The sequence below is a fragment of the Vombatus ursinus genome, unplaced genomic scaffold (genome assembly GCF_900497805.2).
Source record: "Vombatus ursinus unplaced genomic scaffold, bare-nosed wombat genome assembly UNPS02014809.1, whole genome shotgun sequence".
Lineage (NCBI taxonomy): Eukaryota > Metazoa > Chordata > Mammalia > Diprotodontia > Vombatidae > Vombatus > Vombatus ursinus.
The window spans coordinates 11985926-11994381 of NW_020954587.1; the positions used below are offsets into that span (position 1 = coordinate 11985926).

The 8456-nt window shown below is 37.1% G+C and overlaps 1 pseudogene; it reads right to left on the minus strand.

The window, feature by feature from the left end:
- Positions 1-6804: 6804 nt before the first annotated feature.
- LOC114052701 lies at positions 6805-8022 on the minus strand (annotated as a pseudogene).
- Positions 8023-8456: the final 434 nt, after the last annotated feature.

The window sequence follows — 8456 nt, forward strand, 5'->3', positions numbered from 1 at the left end:
AAGAAAGAAAGAAAGAAAGAAAGAAAGAAAGAAAGAAAGGAAGAAAGAAAAAGAAAGAAAGAAAACCAAATCTGCAAACTATAGCAGTGAACATAACTTCAGTTCCTAGAGAAATTCTAGAATGGATCATAGAAGAAAAGAATGGGTAGTGAAAAGAGCCAGCATGGCTTCATCAAGAACAAGTCATGTCAGGCTAACTTTATTTCTTTTTAGATTGGATTAACACATTAAAATGATTATTATCATCACAGCCATTATGATTAAGTTATTGTTTAATTTTCATTAAAATTAAATGATGTAGATATAATTTACCTACATTTTAGGAAAATATTTAATAAAGTTTCTTACAATTCTTAACAGAAAACTGAGAGACATGGATGAGATGATCATATAGATATAGTAATTGGATTTAGAACTGATGAATAGCTATACTAAAAGAGTAATTGTTGATGTTTTATTTTTAACACAACATAAGGTGTCCGGTGAGGGGTCTCAGGAATCTGCTTTTTATCAGTAATTTGGATGAAGAAATAGATGGCATGCACATGAAATTAACAGATGACACAGACTGAGGTGGATAACTATGACACTCAATGACAGAATCCAAAAAAGATCTTTACAGCCTAGATCAATGGCTCTCAAACTTTTTGGCATCAGGACCTCTCTACACTCTTAAAAATTATTGAAAATTCCCCCAAAGAGCTTTCGTTTATGTGGATTACACAGTATTCAAAATTTAAATATATTAGTAGTGTTATCAAAATAGTTTTTATCACAAGGGTCCCCTGAAAGTGTCTTGGGGATCACCAGGAGTTCCCAGGCCACACTTCAAGAACCAAGGGCTTTAGCATTGGACTGAATTAAAAAGGATGAAATTCATAGGCATGTCTTACATTTGAATTCAAAGAACCGACTTTAAAAATGCAGGATAGGGAAGCCATGGTCAAATTGCAGTTTTTTCTGGAAAAGACTGGGGATTTTATTGCTCTACAAGATCCATATGAGCCAGCCCTGTGATGTGACAACCAAAAAAAAAGTGATCTTGGACTGCATTAAACAAGGCACAGATTTAAGATGTGGTCATCTTACTGTATTCTGACCTGGTCAGACCATATCTAGAGTATTTTATTCACTTCTGCACCAGTTTTTAAAGGATCCTGATCAGCTAGAATATGTTCAAAGAAGAGCAATCAGGATGGTGAAAGCCAAGTCACGTGAAGATAAATTGAAGGAACTGGGAATGTTTAGTCTGGAAAAGAGAAGATTGAGGGGAGTGTTGGGAACCTTGCTCAAGTATTCAGGAGGTTATGATATCGAAGAGGAATTGGGCTCTAGAAGGCAGAAGAAAAAAAGAATTTTTAGAAGTTGCAAAAAAGGAAAATTTAGGCTTGATGTTAGAAAAAAACTTCCTAACAATTAGATCTATCTAAAAGTGGAATGGACTGCCCTAAGAGGTAATAGGTTCCCACTCATTGGAGACCTCAAAGCCCAAGCTAGATGAACACCTATTTCTGTGACTCTGTTAATATACATAATGATTATCATATTTGAAAATCATATTTTATTTTTGTCGTTCAGTCATTCAGTTGTGTCCAACTCTTCATGACTCCATGGATGCCACGCTCTTCTATCCTCCACTATCTCTCAAAGTTTGTCCAAGTTCATATTCATTGTTTCTATGACACTCTCTATCCATCTCACCTTCTGCCACCCCCTTCTCCTTTTGCCTTCAATCTTCCCCAACATCACGGTCTTTTCCAGTGAGTCCTATCTTCTCATTATGCGGCCAAAGTGTTTAAGCTTCAGCTTCAGTATTTGACCTTCCAGTGAATCACCTGAATTAATTTAAATATTGACTGTCCTTGCTATTCAAGGGACCCTCAAAAGTTCTTTATATACATTGCATAGTGTATGATCATGTTATATGTGAAATAACATTTTTATATAATATTTTTAAAAATCATCAAACTGATGAATTCTTTTAATTTTTTAATATCAAAATATATTTTATTCTGGACCTCTTTCAGATCTGATTCAAATTACAGTTGCCAAAGCAAACAATGCAAATGGAAACTATAATATGGACATTTGCCTTGGACGGATGGGGACATTGTGATATGGAACCAAAATACATCCTCAGTGTAACTCACATGGTCCAGGACAGCCTAGAACATCTCTTTCTGTCTTCCTTTGACAATAATCATGAAAACTGGATAAAAGTCTTTAAGTAAGTACAAACAACTGTCATGGGCTGCTTTACACTTTGACAAACAGTTGTCAGTTAACTGGATAACTAAAGAAATGATGCAGACCTTTGAATCCAGTGCTATGGGTAAACTCAACAGAATTAGACCCAAAAGATTTGTGAAATTAAAATTAAACCATTAAAATTACAACGTCAAAGTCAGGAGAAGAAAAAAAATTACTTCTGTATTCAAGGATTATATAAGCACAGAATGCAGCCTTCAAAAAAGAAAAGAAAAATAAAGAAATGGATAAGTACACTGGACTAGATACCACATGCCGAATGTTTTCCTGAACTTATCCATAAATTCCAAAAAAAATTACGGAATAGTTTACTAGGAAAAAAAGACAAGCCCCAAGTCATCACCCTGCATCAACATTGTAAACTTGGAGGCAGAAACAGAATGCTATACCGCCTCATACTACTGATCTAAGATGCCCTATCTCTAAATCAGTGTATGGAAAAAAAAACAACCCACAAAAAACCAACATAACTTAAACTTCTCATTTAAAAAATTCTTTTCTCTACCTTTAACCATATTTATGTTTAAGAAAGAAATTCTTGATACTGAATTGTGATACTTCAGAGCTATCACTGGAAGAAAAGGTCATTCCCAACTTCCCTCCCCACCTTCCACCTCTTTTGACCCAAGAGAAAACTTTCAGGGTCTCCCATTGATTTACTGTTGTTTCCTAAATATGGGCATGTGCTGTCATGCCACGGTGTTGGTCTGCCAAAGAAAGGATTTCCCGGGAACTTTCAGATGTGACCTCCTATTAGTATGCATGTATCTGTCACCTAAGTACTATCTGCAACATACTAGAGCAGAACACAGGATATGCAGAGAAACATGAATTGCCGTAAGCTGAGAGAAAGGAGCATTGCTCCTAATTGAGCAAATGGCACTGAACAATATTTGAGACATCATTTCAGCTCATTTAGTGAAACCCCAATTCCCCTCTTCCCACGTCAGCTCCATGTAATTCACACAGAATCCCTCTGCAGAGACCTGGACACATATCACCCTTCAGGTCTGTCTATTCCACAATTATAATTATACCCTCAACCAAACCATACTACCTAAACAAAGGTAGCTCCTTAAAAACAGTCATTTCTCATTAAATAATCTATTTTTAAATAAAGCAGGGAAAGAAAAAAAAAAGAGTGCTTTAAAAGTGCAGTTAGATCAGCACAAATCTTTGGCCTTTCTCTTGACATTTGTACATGTCAAAAAGCAAGAAACCTTCCTGTACTCCTTCCATCTGGTGATTCCTGCATTTTGCACCATAATTAGTTGTCAAACCACAAAGAGAAGCACTTTTAGCATTTGTAAAAGATGTTTTATCCTAAATCACATCTAACTCTAGAGAATTGCTCATCACAACTGGATTATCAACAATAACCTAAGACCTACGTAAAATTTATCGTGGTCTAAAATACATCAAAAAGTCAATAATGGGACCTGATCCACATAAATAGAAAAGGGAACAAACACATGAAAACATGGCTTCCTTCCCTACATGGATATGAACAATGCAATTCCTGTGTAAGCTTTAGGAATGAATGGGAAACATGATAATCTGTCTTGCTTTACTTTCTCCTTTAACCAATCAGTCCCCCAAGCTTTCAGCTCCTTCCCCACGATAACAAATTCATCAGTGTAGTTTATACTAAAATGTAACCCTATTCCAATCATAGTGTGATCATATTCTCCTAGAAGAACTACTAACATTTCAGTTATAACCCTTGGGGAAAATATGGGGGGGGGGGTGGAGGGATCAAACAAACAAACCAGGAACTCCATAAATACAGTACTTTCACAAGGCTGTGAAACTTAGTCTCTGGCCAGTACATTTATGCTGTAGACTTTTTTTTTTTTAAACAGCTTAGGAGCAGAATCATGGTGTATCAGCAAATGATGATATTGAGAACTACAGCAAAAATAAATAAATAATCCACTATTCATTAAGAGCCCAGGCCTACTACATGGATATCTCCTGGTGAGACGGGACTGCAGGGTAATAAAACTCTGTATTTATAACTGCGGAGGATTCTTATTAGGGATGGTTTTTTTGTAAGGAAAATAGCCAAAGATCAGAAAAGGAAAAGTGACACTAGCATAAAAATATAGCTATCTATTCTGGCAGCCATATTGCAGAGTTCCCTGACTATCTTTTTATAATTGGCTGAAAAAAACAGTCAATAACTGTACGCAAATGAATAAATTGTCCATACCAAAATACAAAAGTACTATCAATAATCATTTCTGATTTTCAGATTTAAATTCAGTGCAATTGACAAACGCACTGCTAAAGGAAAACACAGCTTAAACATATTCAAAACATTTGAGTCTATTCCTAGGAGCACATTTAAAAATTATTGCACAGATTTTTTTTTTTTTACTTTTTTTTTTTAACAACAACAGAGGTCAGCCATAGACAAATACCTCCATCAATAAAAACAGGATGTTCCAGTGCTAGATAGTCCGTGAGATTTCCTACACAACTCACAAGATAATTATTTTAAAGAGCTGGCATACAACCGTGATGAATAACTACCTTTCTGGATAGGAATTTTTAAAAATGCTGTGATTTAGAATAGATTCCCTACTAATAATGGGGTACATAGAGCAATAAATGTGGAATTAAGTGTATTCACTTTACCAAAGGCCAATGCTATCCTACCTTAGCAAAATGAAGATTTGCTTCAAGTCACATTAGTTTGCAAAAATAGCAGAAAATCAAGGGCAAAAAAGCTGCATTATTTGGATTAAATCAATTTATGCCTAAATGAAGAACAAAGTAGATTAACTTTTTTAAAGTAATAATAATCACAAAATTATTAGTGATTGAAATAATGTTACAAAGTGGTTAACTTTGCAAAGTTCTGTGATAGAAGCCATTCCTTAATTAAAACATCTGTTGCATAAATTTTAACAACTATACTCTTTGAAATTTATAGCCTTGGAATCTGGCATGAAACATGAAGTGACTCCTTTCAACAGAACACACAAACAAAATGTGCTGAATTTACAAAAGAAATTTTGGTATGCCCTAGTCACATGAGCAAAACAAAAGTTTGCTATCTGTTGAGAAAAATACTTGATATTGTAAATAGACTAAAGGACAATATAGTAGTGATTAATAAAAAATAGCTTACACCTACTTATACTTGAAAATACATAGCCAAAGTTATAATAAACTGCAGAATCAAAGCAACAGAGATATTAGTGCAAGTATTTTTTTTAAGAAACTGAATCACTGCTATTTAAATACACCTTAAAGCAAGTCTTCTGTTGTAAAGATTTCTTCTGAAACTAAGGTAGTAAACATTTTGCCACATAATGGCAGTATCATCAAAAATATGCCAAAGATATTTTGATTTATATAAAGAAAATTGACATGAGAGATTTTTTTTTAATACTGGAATTTGGTTACATTATAAATCAGAGCTCTTACACATACGATGGATACTCCTGGTAGAAGCTAATAAACCTCGTCCAGGAAGATTTTCATCTCTTAAAATACAGAACAAAAAAACCCTCAGAAAGCTACTTTGCTCCTTTTCACAATGGTGCACAACTAAACCATAATTAGCTATGGTCTTGAAGCAACTAGATTTTTTAAAAAATGCAACTCTTGTATTTATACTTTTTAAAATTTTGAAATATAATAATAAATAATAACTAAAAAATTTGTGTCCTTTGATTCTTGTTTGGCAAAAATATGTCCCAAATAAGAAACTTCTGCATTTCAGCTGCACCACCAGAAAAAACCAGAGCAGAATATCCTTTGCAAATAATGTACTTTCTTGCTTATTATGACCAATGTCACATTTTAGATTTTTTTTTAAATCATCCCTCACCCCAATACACAACCAATGGAAAATGTGCTCTGAGAGTCACAGAATGAACCAACCGTCACTTGGCCTCCTCAGAAGAATGCATTAAAATATTTTTGAAAGAATTTTTTATGTTTAAAAGGTGAAAAATAAAAACAAGTAAACAATAAAAAAGAGTTACTCCTTTACTTCTTGCATCTGTAAAAACCAAGAAGAATATTTGAAAAGCAAGAAGCAAGCCATGGCTGTATATTTACATACATCCATTTTCTCTGTATACATAAACTGCTCAACTATTAAGAGAAATTAAAAAAAAAAGAATATGATCCATCATATTGATTAGATCGGGGGAGGAGAAGGGGGAGGGAAAGCTGCCATTTGTCTCCTAATTTGGTGCATGCACGATGTGCTTTTATATCGTCTCCTTCCTTTCCTCTTCTGCTTTTCATATCCCAAACTTCTAAATGCTATTTGGGAGCATAGCAGATAAGATGCCATCACTTGGTGAAGAGGATTCACAAGCTGTGAAAAAACTCTATCATCCTCTTCAGGGTGTAATTTTGCTTTGTTTCTGTACAGTGTATGTAGAGGTTTCTTTTAGATTTGGCTGTGGTGGACTGGTCGTGGTTCTAGTGGGACTAGAGCAGTACATAGGCCAGGGACCGTCATTCTGGCTATGTACAGATTCATAGGTGGCCCATGGCTTCCAACTAGTAGCACTATTTCCATAGGTCTAGTACACAAACTGAACCATATGATGCACTGGCTCCAACTCTGTCTCCTGCTACCTTCCAGCAAACCTCAAATATTCCACCTGTTCCCCTATAGCTATGAACTAGGGTACCAGTATGCCTGTTCCAGATGTGCACACATTTGTCAAAGGAGCTGCTCAGCAGGTGCCTGCCATCACGACTGAAGGCCCCACCATACACAGGCTCTTGGTATTTTGTCAAAGTGTGGCTGCAGATGCCCAGGTCCACAGCCCATAACGAACAGTAAAATCAAAGGATACACTGGCTGAGGTTGGCATTCGGATTGTTTGTTCCTGGTCCTGTTGAACTCCATTTGATGGTATAAATTTCTTTATTATGTGCTTGCAAATCAGGGACACAACTCTATTGTCTCATACTCCATATCTTTAGTCATGTCATCAGAACAAGAAGCCAGAAGGTCACCAGTTGGGTCCCGTTTGATAGCATTTACTTCATTTATGTGTCCCTGGAATGCTTAATAGGCTTGTCTTGTCCTAATTTACAAACATGAATGCACAAATCAGTGCTGCGAGAGACAAAGGTGTTGCTCTGTCAATCCATATCCAGTGCTAGCATTAAGTGAAAAGGGAAGTGTTGCTTGGCTTCACCATAAGTGGATCCCAGATAATTGCAGTCTTGTCCACTCCTACACTTGGAAGGAAATTTCCTTTCTTGTTCTATTTTAATGCAAAAATAGGACCTTTATGTTGCCCCAAGGTGCTAGTAAGATTCCCATCTTTAGTCCATATTCTGGCAAATCCATCATGACCCAGTGGTGAGAAGTGTGCCTTCACTACTCCGATCGAGGGAGGTCATATCTTTGATGCTGGACATATCCTACCCACCTTCCCTTATGCAATGGCCAGGGTCTAACTGGGTCAAGCCACTTGCTGTTGAGTCACCAGATCCTGAGGCTGGAGGTCACTAACAGGATTCCAGGTGCAGATGACCCCATAATACCACAGCTTTGTTTGGGGGGATTTCAACATCTCCATACACCTCCATCATATCTGCATAATTATTTGCTATACTGTGGGCTCCATTTTCTTCTCCATTTGCAGTATGTTCTCTGATTTTCCACTGAACCCTGGTGATTGGCTACAGTGGCAGCACCTTGTTGGGCAAATTTATCTCTCTACGCTTGCTGTCTACTTGTACCACATCAGGCATCACAGCATTGATCAGTGACAAAGACTCTATAGGTCCTCCATCGAACAAGGTACCAGCCTTATTAATACAGACTTCTGTCTCTACATACTGCAGGCCTGTCTGACTGATAGAAATCAGAGCAGCGGGTGGAACCAGTCCACCTTTGATATTAGACTGGCTGATACGGCTTTCTTTACCAAAGGTACTTGCGGAATGAGAAAACCCTGACATTGATGTGGGGAAGCTCAATTTATTTGGGACTTCCAATAATATGGAGTTGATACTGGTGCTGCTCTGGACTGGGTCAGCCCTCCAGCCCACAGTGGAGGTTCAGCAAGTGACACCCTGGTGCCGGCTAGCCTCAGGCGCCTTGTGGGACCACGGAGCCTGGGAGCAGCCTGGACTCAGAGCTGGGCTGTGGGCGGGCAGAGGGATGAGGAGGTCTCCCAGCTGCGCCGACTCCCTACTCC